We start from the raw sequence: 12,823 nt of genomic DNA, 5'->3' as shown, positions 1-12,823 counted from the left end.
AGGATGTATGACATGATATTGTGTTTGTCCTTTAGCCATTTGATTGAGAAGTGTTAAAATGGTTGGATGTGGTTTTGGAAACCTTGGTAAAGTGTCAATGTGTGAGTTGAGGATGGCTTGTTGTTGATTTTGGTACATTTTGAATGATTTCAAAGAGAAGGATTGAAATTGGCATGTTTGATTGATTTTGAAAAGAGTTGAAAGTGGCTTGTTTTGAAAATGGCACCTTGTGGTTTTGTATGAAAACATGGTTTTTGGGCATACTTTGACGGGACATAACTTGGACTACGGATCTCTGATTTGTGCCAAATCTGTTTAGAAATGAAATTGGATCCAGGATGTCCATGCCGTTCGAAGAACGAGTGAAAAACGATTTAAAATGAGGAAGTTATGTCCGTCGGAAGATTGGGGTTTGAATCTGTAAATTCTGCAGCTTTTAACTTAGAAAATTTTTAGCAGAATGACCCCTCGCGCATAGGCGCACTTGGTGCGTACGCGCCGTTCTTCGAGAAAGCGCCATCCACGCGTGCGCGTGGAGTGCGCGTACGCGTGGACCTGTTTTCATCCCAAAGTTGATTTTTGAGTTTTAAAAGCCAAATTTCATACTTCTAAGCCTCCGATCTCACCACTTATGTCTTAAATCATTATGATATGCCTAGCATGAGAAAAAGGGCTAGTGAATGTGGTAACTTGCGAGTGAAGCAAGGGAAAAAAATGAATGATCATTGAGGATCAAAGATGATTATGTGAGATGCGGAGAATGGCGGTGGAAGTGCTTGTTGTGCCATGGGCCGAAGGGCCGTAATTGTTAATGAATTGGCTGGTTATGGATTTAACCGTGAGCCGGATGGCTAGATTATTGCCGTGTTACGGCGGAGCCATGTTTATGGCCAAGTATAAATGCATATATGATGTTGATTGAATTGTGAAGGTTTGCACTTCCACCATTGGAGATGAGGGTTTCCCTGGGTAGTAGCAATGGCTAGCCACCATGTGCTCCAGGTTGAGACTCGAAGCTCTTTTGACCCTATGTCGTAAGTGTGGCCGGGCACTGTGAAAGGCCCGGATGAGCTCGCCCCCATAAATATTCACCAGTGATGGTGATGGATAAATATTCACCAGTGAGGGTGATGGATATGGATCATGATTATGATCAAGTTTATGATGAGTATAACTCGAGTTGGGGATGCACGACAGAGGGACAGTCCAATGGTTAGCTACCAGGACTTGTCGGGTTGGCTCTATAACCGACAGATGATATCATCAGCCACTAGGGACAGGCATTCATCATATGCATACTATGTGAATTGTTTGAGATTGCCTATTTGACTGCATATTACTTGCTAATTGTCTAAATGTCTTAACTGCTCCTATTTGTATATTCTTTGTCTGATATAACTGTGTTTGCTATAAAATACTCCTGCTGGTGGTTGGGAGGTTTGAAGGAATTGGAAAGGGAAGTATTAGTTAGACTGAAGAATCTTTAGTCAGATACCCTTATATGGTTTAGCTTGTTTATAAGCTTTGATATTATCTGGAGGAAGTTCTAGAATTGCCTTTGGCTTTCCTCTATTATTATGTATTATATATGTGGAAGCTGTTACCGTGCTGGGGACCTCTGGTTCTCACCCATGCGGATTTTGTGGTTTTCAGATGCAGGACGCGAGGCTTCTCGTTGAGGCATGCTGGAGACTTCTGGATTAGCGAAGATCCTTTGTTCTTGGGACTCTGTTTTGGTTTATATATCTTGTTTAGATACTTTTATCTCCATTAAATAATACAAACTGTGATGACTCCTTCTAGAGGGGATTTTGGAGAATAGGTTGTATGTATTTGTGTCCCTTTGGGTTTCCTTTGGGGTTTCCTTATTTTATTATATGTATATATTATTATGCTCGGACCGGTTATCTTCGCAGCCGGATTTCGAGTCTTGATATTCCCGTTTTTGACACTCTTTATATATATGATCTTGCGTTAGCTTATCCTTTGCTCGTTACGTTATCGATCGGAGTGTTGCGCGTTCGAGTTACGGTTTTTGTTTACCCCTTTTTCTACAAAGGCTCCTAGTTATAATCAATTATTCATACTACTATACGTACTAAATTTTTGTTTTAGAGGTCGTAATACCTTGCCATCTCTGAATTATGACTTAAGCATAAGACTCTGTATGGTAGGGTGTTACATTATGGTATCAGAGCAGTTCGTTCCTATAGAGCCTGAGGGATGGACTGACTATGCTTCTGTGCATTCTCTGTGTGTGTGTTATGTGCTATTAGTATATCTGCTTGATATAATTGGCATAAACGTTCATGAGCATGCATTTGGGACTTTGAAGCACTAGACTTCCGATATTGAGACTGATCAACTTAATATCGATTGTTGGGTGTGTATAGGAACCAGATGGCGCCTCGTGGACGCGGTAGAGGTAGTGCGAGAGGTCGTACGAATGCTCGTGCACCGGAGAATAATTCTAATGACCCGGTGAACTTTATGGCTGCGTTGGAGAACATGGCTGCTGCTATGCAAGCCACTGCTGAGGCTCTTGGTCAACAGATGAACAACCATGGTAATGATGGAGGTGGAGTTCAGGGTCCGATGACCTTGGCAAACTTTTTGAAGGTTAATCCGCCTAAGTTCAAGGGAACTACTAGCCCGACTGAGGCTGATACATGGTTTCAGGCTATAGAGCGAGCATTACAAGCACAAGTGGTACCTGAAGGACAGCGTGTCGAGTTTGCCACTTATATGCTCACCGGTGAGGCGTCGCATTGGTGGCAAGGCATCCGACGTCTTCTGCAGCAGGGTGATGACTATATCACCTGGAATGTCTTTCAAGAAGAGTTCTATAAGAAGTACTTTCCGACTTCTGCTAGGACGGCTAAGGAACTTGAATTGTTACAGCTGAAGCAGGGTACTATGTCCATATCAGAGTATACTGACAAGTTTGAGGAGCTGTTCAGGTTCTCTCGTATGTGCCAAGGGACTCCGGTGGAATATGAGGAATGGAAGTGTGTTAAGTATGAAGGAGGACTCCGGAGTGATATCTTCAGTTCAGTAGGACCAATGGAGATTAGGACTTTCTCCGAATTAGTGAACAAGTGTAGGGTTGCTGAGGAGTGTGTGAAAAGGGCAACCGCTGAGAAAGGGAGTCACAAAGGTTCATTTCCACAGAACCGAGGGAAGGGCTTTGCACCTAGAGGTCCGTCTTTCAAGAGGGGGAGCTCTTTCAGGAGGCCCAACAACAACAACAATTTCCAAGGGAAGAAGTTTGGGAAGCAACCTCAGAATGAACAAGCTTGTACTAGGTGTGGGAGTCACCATCCGGGAGTACCATGCAAGGCCGGATGGGGTTTGTGCTACAATTGCGGAAAGGCGGGGCATAAAGCCGCAAGTTGTCCAGAGAAGCAAAAGCAAGGTGCTGGGAAAGCACAACAGACGGGTCGGGTGTTCACCACCTCAGCTGTGGGTGCAGAGGGATCCGAGACACTCATTCGAGGTAACTGTGAAATGGCTGGTCAAACTTTAAATGCTTTATTTGATTCGGGAGCATCGCATTCATTCGTTGCATTTGAGAAAGCCCATGAGTTAGGGTTGAAGATCGTAACCTTAGGTTATGACTTAAAAGTGTATAATGCTACCCATGAAGCTATGGTAACTAGACTAGGATGCCCGAAAGTTTCGTTTAGGTTCAAGCAGCGTGATTTTGTCCATAATCTAATCTGCTTACCGATGATCGGTCTTGATCTTATCTTGGGATTGGACTGGTTATCCGAAAACCATGTCCTGCTTGATTGTTCTACCAAGTCGGTGTACTTTATGCCGGAGGATACAGAAGGGCCGGTTGTGGTGAATAATTATTACTTGAATTCAATGATGGTGAACTGTTCTGGAACCGAATGTCAGGGTATCCTGTTGTTAACCGCGGGTGTTTCGGGTGATGATCAAAGGTTGGATCAGATTCCGGTAGTGTGTGAGTTTCCGGAAGTGTTTCCCGATGATATTGAGGAATTTCCACCTAACCGAGAGGTCGAGTTTGCTATTGAATTGATGCCTGGGGCGGGACCAATCTCAAGTGCTCCTTATAGGATGTCACCGTTAGAGATGGCCGAGCTAAAGTCTCAGTTAGAGGAATTGTTGGGTAAGAACTTTATCCGACCAAGTGTTTCCCCGTGGGGAGCTCCAGTGTTACTGGTAAAGAAGAAAGATGGAAGTATGCGACTCTGTGTGGATTACAGGCAGCTGAACAAGGTCACCATAAAGAATAAGTACCCATTGCCGAGGATTGATGATCTCATGGATCAGTTACAAGGAGCTGGGGTTTTCTCTAAGATTGATTTGCGATCCGGTTATCACCAGATAAGGGTGAGGGGTGAGGATATCCCTAAGACCGCTTTCAGGACTCGTTATGGTCATTACGAGTACACTGTAATGTCCTTTGGGTTGACGAACGCTCCTGCAGTATTCATGGATTACATGAATAGAGTATTCCGTCCGTTTTTGGATAAATTCGTTGTTGTCTTCATTGACGACATACTGATTTACTCCAAGACTGAAGAAGAGCATGCGGAACACCTGAGGACCGTGTTGCAGATTCTAAAGGAGAAGAAACTCTATGCGAAACTGTCTAAGTGTGAGTTTTGGAAGGATAAGGTGAAGTTTTTGGGTCACGTGGTGAGTAAGAAGGGAATAGCCGTAGATCCAACCAAGGTAGAAGCTGTGATGGATTGGAAGCAACCAACCACAGTAACTGAGATAAGGAGTTTTCTGGGTTTAGCTGGCTATTACCGAAGGTTCATCAAAGGCTTTTCGCAATTAGCTTTGCCGTTGACAAAGTTAACTCGCAAAGACACTCCGTTTGTTTGGACTCCTGAGTGCGAGAAGAGCTTTCAGACATTGAAGAAAAAGTTGACCACTGCACCTGTGTTAGTGTTACCTGAGCCGAACGAGCCTTTTGAGGTGTACTGTGATGCATCGTTAAAGGGCCTAGGGTGCGTGCTGATGCAGCACCATAATGTGGTGGCGTATGCCTCACGACAGTTGAGACCTCATGAAGTTAGTTACCCTACGCACGATTTGGAACTCGCTGCGGTTGTGTTTGCCTTGAAGGTGTGGAGGCATTATCTCTATGGGGTTAAGTTCCAAGTTTTCTCTGATCATAAGAGCTTGAAGTATCTCTTTGATCAGAAAGAGCTTAATATGAGGCAGAGAAGGTGGATGGAATTGTTGAAGGACTACGACTTTGAGTTAAATTACCATCCTGGAAAGGCGAATATAGTGGCGGATGCGTTAAGTCGAAAGTCGTTATATGCGTCTTGGATGATGCTTCAAGAGGAGAAGTTGCTCAAGGGATTCGAGAGTCTAAAAATTGGTGCTCGAGAAGTATCTGGAACCTTGTGTTTGAGCCGATTAGAAATCTCGAGCGACTTTAAGTCCGAACTCCTAAAGGCTCATGAAAATGATGAAGCGTTATGGAAGGTGTTACCGGCTATCGAGCAAGGAAAACAGTGGAGAGTGTCGGAAGAGAAAGATGGGTTATGGAGATTCAAGGGTAGGATCATGGTGCCGGATGTTGGCACTTTGAGGCAAGATATCTTAAAGGAGGCACATAAAAGCGGATTCTCCATTCACCCGGGAAGTACTAAGATGTACCATGATTTAAAGGCGATGTTTTGGTGGCCGGGTATGAAGAATGATGTGGCGGAATATGTTTCAAAGTGCTTAACTTGTCAAAAGGTAAAGATTGAACATCAAAGACCTTCCGGGATGTTGCAACCCTTAGAGGTTCCGCAATGGAAGTGGGAAAGTATTGCAATGGACTTTGTGTCGGGATTGCCAAGGACTAGGACTGGTTTTGATGCTATCTGGGTGATCTGGACCGACTGACGAAGTCAGCTCACTTTTTACCCGTTCGGATGACTTACACCCTTGAGGAGCTAGCTCGGTTATACATAAAGGAGATTGTGAGACTCCATGGTGTACCTGCTACTATAATCTCTGATAGAGATCATCGTTTCACTTCGAGGTTCTGGGGTGCATTTCAGAAAGCTTTTGGAACTCGATTAAGCTTGAGTACAGCGTACCATCCTCAAACAGATGGTCAATCCGAGAGGACGATCCAAACACTAGAGGATATGTTGAGAGCTTGTGTTTTGGACCAACCAGCGAGTTGGGATCGGTATATGCCGTTAGTAGAGTTTGCATACAATAATAGTTACCATGCGAGCATCGGAATGGCTCCGTATGAGGCTTTGTATGGGAGAAAATGTCAATCTCCACTATGTTGGTATGAAGCTGGAGAGAAAGGCTTGTTGGGGCCAGAAATGATAGCTGAAATCACTGAACAAGTCAAGAAAATCCGAGACAGGATGTTTACGGCGCAAAGTCGCCAAAAGAGTTACGCCGATCAGAGGCGGAAGCCCTTGGAATTTGAGGAAGGAGATCATGTTTTCCTGAAAGTTACTCCGACCACAGGAGTAGGTAGAGCGATTAAAGAAAAGAAGTTGAATCCTCGATACATTGGTCCATTTCAGACCTTGGAGAGGATTGGGCCAGTGGCGTATCGGGTGGCTTTACCACCCCATCTTTCAAACCTGCACGACGTATTTCACGTGTCGCAGCTTCGAAAGTACACTCCTGATGCTAGCCATATGTTAGAACCTGAATCGGTTCAGTTAAGAGAAGATTTGACGCTTCCAGTGGCTCCAGTCAGAACTGATGATACTAGTATCAAACGGTTGCGTGGAAAAGAGGTTTCATTAGTCAAAGTGGCTTGGAGTCGAGGCGGTGTTGAGGAACACACTTGGGAACTTGAGTCGGAGATGCGAACGGATTATCCGCACTTATTCTCAGGTAATTGAATTTGAATTTGAATTTTGTGGGCAAAATTCCCAATTAGGTGGGTAGAATGTAAGACCCGGTTAATTAACGGCTAATTAACCCATATATGAGAATTTATTCTAGAAAGCCAAAAATGATATTTTTATGGCTTAATATGATAGAGGAAATTGAGACGAGAATTTCGGTACCAATTTTATAGAATTCGGACCAAGATTGGACCGAACGGGCCAAACCGGGCCAACCGGACCCAAAGTGGGCCCTTGGCCCAACATAACTAAACCAAAACCCTAGTTTTCAGCACTCTCTCTCCTCACAACACACTCAAACACGCTGAAATTGAAGAGAGGGGAGGAAGAACACTCTCTCAAGTTCTTTCTCTCACTTGATCTTCAAACCACCATAACTTTTGATCTAGAGCTCCGATTGCCGCTCCGTTTGCGGCCACGCGTTCACCGCGGAGAGCTCTACAAAACCCATACAACTAATCTTGAGGTAAGCTACGTGTTTTTGTTCGAAATTCCAGCCCTTATTTTCGAGTTTCATGGGTAAAATGTTGAGATTTTGGGTTCTTTGATGTTATAGGACCCAACTCTCTTGAAGGAGAAGGTTAATGTTGTCTCCTTGGACCTTGGGTGTGGTAAGATTCTCAACCCTAGTGTGATTTTGTTGTTCTATGATGTTTGGGTTTTGAGATGTTGTGTATGGGTATGATGATTGTGGCTTAGGTTATGTATATGTGAATATTGGAGCTTGATTGGTGATTTTGGAAAGCTTGGAAGAGGGTTTTGTGTGATAAAATCTGTTCTTGGAGGTGTTGATACCTTGAGAGCTTGTGGACAAGTGGTTTGGAAGTGCTCCGGTTGAGCTTGGGAAATCGGCTAAGGTATGGTTTTAGTTTCCCGTATCTAATATGTAATGTGGTAGGAAATACTTAGGCTAGAGGCCCTAAGATAGGCATTGAATTGTTGGTGTTGTTGAATGGTTGAAATATATGATGTGTTCATATATGTGATTATGAATATTGATGCCTTGATTGTGTGAAATATGAGAAATGCATGTTGTGATATATGCTTGATGGATGATTGAGGTTGAATTGATGGGTGGTACCATGTTGATGGTGAGTATGATGTTGATTATGTATAATGATGGTTAATTGGAAATGGTATTATTGGAAATTGGGATGAGGAAGGATGTATGACATGATATTGTGTTTGTCCTTTAGCCATTTGATTGAGAAGTGTTAAAATGGTTGGATGTGGTTTTGGAAACCTTGGTAAAGTGTCAATGTGTGAGTTGAGGATGGCTTGTTGTTGATTTTGGTACATTTTGAATGATTTCAAAGAGAAGGATTGAAATTGGCACGTTTGATTGATTTTGAAAAGAGTTGAAAGTGGCTTGTTTTGAAAATGGCACCTTGTGGTTTTGTATGAAAACATGGTTTTTGGGCATACTTTGACGGGACATAACTTGGACTACGGATCTCTGATTTGTGCCAAATCTGTTTAGAAATGAAATTGGATCCAGGATGTCCATGCCGTTCGAAGAACGAGTGAAAAACGATTTAAAATGAGGAAGTTATGTCCGTCGGAAGATTGGGGTTTGAATCTGTAAATTCTGCAGCTTTTAACTTAGAAAATTTTTAGCAGAATGACCCCTCGCGCATAGGCGCACTTGGTGCGTACGCGCCGTTCTTCGAGAAAGCGCCATCCACGCGTGCGCGTGGAGTGCGCGTACGCGTGGACCTGTTTTCATCCCAAAGTTGATTTTTGAGTTTTAAAAGCCAAATTTCATACTTCTAAGCCTCCGATCTCACCACTTATGTCTTAAATCATTATGATATGCCTAGCATGAGAAAAAGGGCTAGTGAATGTGGTAACTTGCGAGTGAAGCAAGGGAAAAAATGAATGATCATTGAGGATCAAAGATGATTATGTGAGATGCGGAGAATGGCGGTGGAAGTGCTTGTTGTGCCATGGGCCGAAGGGCCGTAATTGTTAATGAATTGGCTGGTTATGGATTTAACCGTGAGCCGGATGGCTAGATTATTGCCGTGTTACGGCGGAGCCATGTTTATGGCCAAGTATAAATGCATATATGATGTTGATTGAATTGTGAAGGTTTGCACTTCCACCATTGGAGATGAGGGTTTCCCTGGGTAGTAGCAATGGCTAGCCACCATGTGCTCCAGGTTGAGACTCGAAGCTCTTTTGACCCTATGTCGTAAGTGTGGCCGGGCACTGTGAAAGGCCCGGATGAGCTCGCCCCCATAAATATTCACCAGTGATGGTGATGGATAAATATTCACCAGTGAGGGTGATGGATATGGATCATGATTATGATCAAGTTTATGATGAGTATAACTCGAGTTGGGGATGCACGACAGAGGGACAGTCCAATGGTTAGCTACCAGGACTTGTCGGGTTGGCTCTATAACCGACAGATGATATCATCAGCCACTAGGGACAGGCATTCATCATATGCATACTATGTGAATTGTTTGAGATTGCCTATTTGACTGCATATTACTTGCTAATTGTCTAAATGTCTTAACTGCTCCTATTTGTATATTCTTTGTCTGATATAACTGTGTTTGCTATAAAATACTCCTGCTGGTGGTTGGGAGGTTTGAAGGAATTGGAAAGGGAAGTATTAGTTAGACTGAAGAATCTTTAGTCAGATACCCTTATATGGTTTAGCTTGTTTATAAGCTTTGATATTATCTGGAGGAAGTTCTAGAATTGCCTTTGGCTTTCCTCTATTATTATGTATTATATATGTGGAAGCTGTTACCGTGCTGGGGACCTCTGGTTCTCACCCATGCGGATTTTGTGGTTTTCAGATGCAGGACGCGAGGCTTCTCGTTGAGGCATGCTGGAGACTTCTGGATTAGCGAAGATCCTTTGTTCTTGGGACTCTGTTTTGGTTTATATATCTTGTTTAGATACTTTTATCTCCATTAAATAATACAAACTGTGATGACTCCTTCTAGAGGGGATTTTGGAGAATAGGTTGTATGTATTTGTGTCCCTTTGGGTTTCCTTTGGGGTTTCCTTATTTTATTATATGTATATATTATTATGCTCGGACCGGTTATCTTCGCAGCCGGATTTCGAGTCTTGATATTCCCGTTTTTGACACTCTTTATATATATGATCTTGCGTTAGCTTATCCTTTGCTCGTTACGTTATCGATCGGAGTGTTGCGCGTTCGAGTTACGGTTTTTGTTTACCCCTTTTTCTACAAAGGCTCCTAGTTATAATCAATTATTCATACTACTATACGTACTAAATTTTTGTTTTAGAGGTCGTAATACCTTGCCATCTCTGAATTATGACTTAAGCATAAGACTCTGTATGGTAGGGTGTTACAAAAAATGTTTAGATATATAAGGGATGGTTGGCTATCTAACACTTATATTTATGAAAATAGATTGATTTGGTGGGACTATACAATTTAAAACATTTACCAAAAGTCTAAAAAGTTAAGTTGACAAAACTTAAAATACAAAATAGACAATATTCTTTATTAGATTAACAAAATTGCTTGTTACAACTTTTAATAAAGAACCCAGTCATCAGGGACGGATCCAGGAATCTAGAGTGGAGAGGTCAAAAATTAAAATCTTATATAATCAAATATAATGTCATATATTTGATAATAGATATAAGTAGCGAACTCGTAGTTTTTACCTCGACTCGAAAAGTTAGTTCAAAATCGTAAGTCGTTGAATCGTAAGACGAAACGTAAACGTAACTTGTAAAATATAAAATTAAAAATCATAAAAAATTTGATGGCACAAATTTCTAAGACAAAAGTCAAAATTCATAACAAAGCTCAATCACAAATCAAAATACAAATTCACAACTCACAAATTTATACGATATAAAATAAAGCAACTAAACTACTGCAATGAATAATTAATTACCTTGTGCATTACACCATAATATAAAATTTTCAATCATCCTTTACAGAGTATCCCTTCACTTCAGTGGCGGAGCCACGTTTGTGGGAAGGGGGGCAATGGCCCCTCCCAAACCTTTAATTTTTTAGTTTAGTTTCCTTTTAATTTTCATTTTTTCTCTCTTCTTAACTTATAGTTTTCATGTTCGCCCCTCCCAAAAAAATTTCTAGCTCCGCCCCTGCTTCACTTTGTAGCATAAATATTTAGTTTTTGATTTTTTTTTTGAGAAACAATAATATTTAATAGTAGCTGGTTTATCAGTATGTACAAAAATGATCATATGAGGACAAATTTTTAGAAAGGGAAAGATCTTGGACAAAAAATGAAAATTGAATACTGTACATCTCTGAGTACACAGCAAAATCATGTGATGGTGATAGTGTTTATGGCAAGTTTTCCTTCCTAAGGTAATGAATGATGAATCTTCATCCTGTGTTGCTTCATATGGTTGAGTTCATTGTAGTGCTTAATTAGATTAATTCATCATTAACTTTGAAGCTTAGTTGATGAATGCTTTGTTGCACAGTTCCAAAAGCAAGATAGCAAACTCCCCATGCCTTCACGTGCTGCACTGCTTTCTCTTCTTTGTATAACTTTAATAAACTCATCAGCACTCAAGTTTCCATCCCGGTTAGCATAAAAAACATGAAAAATTATGTCAGCAACTGCATCTGTAATAGTGATGCCACATACCTGTGATGCTGCTCTCTAAAAATCAGATTTTGTCAACTCTCCACTAATTTTTCCATAGCTGAATATGGCTAGGGAGAAGAATTCCAACTGCTTGCGCAATTCTGCAAAGGCTTCAAACTCTTGAAATGTGATTTTTATGTTTCTGAGATGCGAATCATCATTCATTTCCTCCACCATATCCAACAGTTTATTTATATGATTAATATCAGCAGCTACAACCAAGGAAAGTGCAAAATCTTTGGTTGAAATTGTTCCTTTTTTGTTGTAGTCATAGTGAGCAAACTATGTCCAATGCCATAATATAATAAATTAACAATTCAAGTTTTTAGCTAAATAAAATTCAACAAAAAAAAAAAAAATTCAACCTGCAAAGAAGTAAAGAACAGCTTTGTTGTGACTTGTGACCACAAACCACTAAAATGAACAATCACTGAACAGGGGAGGCGAACCAGATTTAATGTTTACATAAAATCACTAAACAGGGGAGGCAAAGATCGTAGTAGGCAGCAACAACCAACCATGAACACCGGCAGTCAACGACACAGAGCATCAGCAACACTAAGTTAGCAACCTTCTAATGCAGTCACAGTTGTAGTCAGAAAGAGCCAGAAAGGCAGAGATACACTCACAGGGGCACCGCGACAAGCCTTACGGGTCACGGCAACACAACTTTTCTTCTCCGATTTGGTGATTTCAGAATTCAAAGGGAGTTCAGAGTTTAGAGGGAGGGAAAGTGATAAATTGAATGAGGTGAAAACTGAAAAGACAGTCATAGATTGAGGAAAAGTTGCTAGGGTAAACGGCTCAAGAAGAATTTGTAGGGACATTTACCTTCTTCACTTCAGATTGGGCTCTAGGGTTTGAATTGGTTGCAATTTGGGCCAAGAAAACCGCATCTGGAGCCTTCTTGAAACTGGAACGCAACCTCGCCGAAAACTCGCGATTCCAGCGTTTGAGCGTGTTTCCTCGGCGATTCAACACGGAGCTACTTCCTAGAAGACGAGAAGCATAAATGAGACGATAGGGAGAAACAAAATCGCAGAATCGTGCGATTCTACGAGTAGAGTCGCGATTTTAACTACCTTCATATAATTATAATTAATTTTTTAATTAAAAAATTAATAAATACTTGTCAAATAAAAGAATGATCTTAGTTTTTATAATTTTTTCATAATATTTTTTATGATTTTACATCTAATAAAATATAAAATTTTCTATTTTTAAATATTTTATTAATTAATTTATTTTATTAAGTATTTATGTGCCAGTGAGTTATATTTTTATGTTTGATATTATTAAAAAATATGATATAAAATAATATAAATTAATTGC

Source organism: Arachis ipaensis, chromosome B9 (assembly GCF_059453495.1).
Source record: "Arachis ipaensis isolate K30076 ecotype BB chromosome B9, ASM5945349v1, whole genome shotgun sequence".
Classification (NCBI taxonomy): domain Eukaryota; kingdom Viridiplantae; phylum Streptophyta; class Magnoliopsida; order Fabales; family Fabaceae; genus Arachis; species Arachis ipaensis.
The sequence above is the reverse complement of the archived record's forward strand: the minus strand, read 5'-3'. Positions refer to the sequence as shown.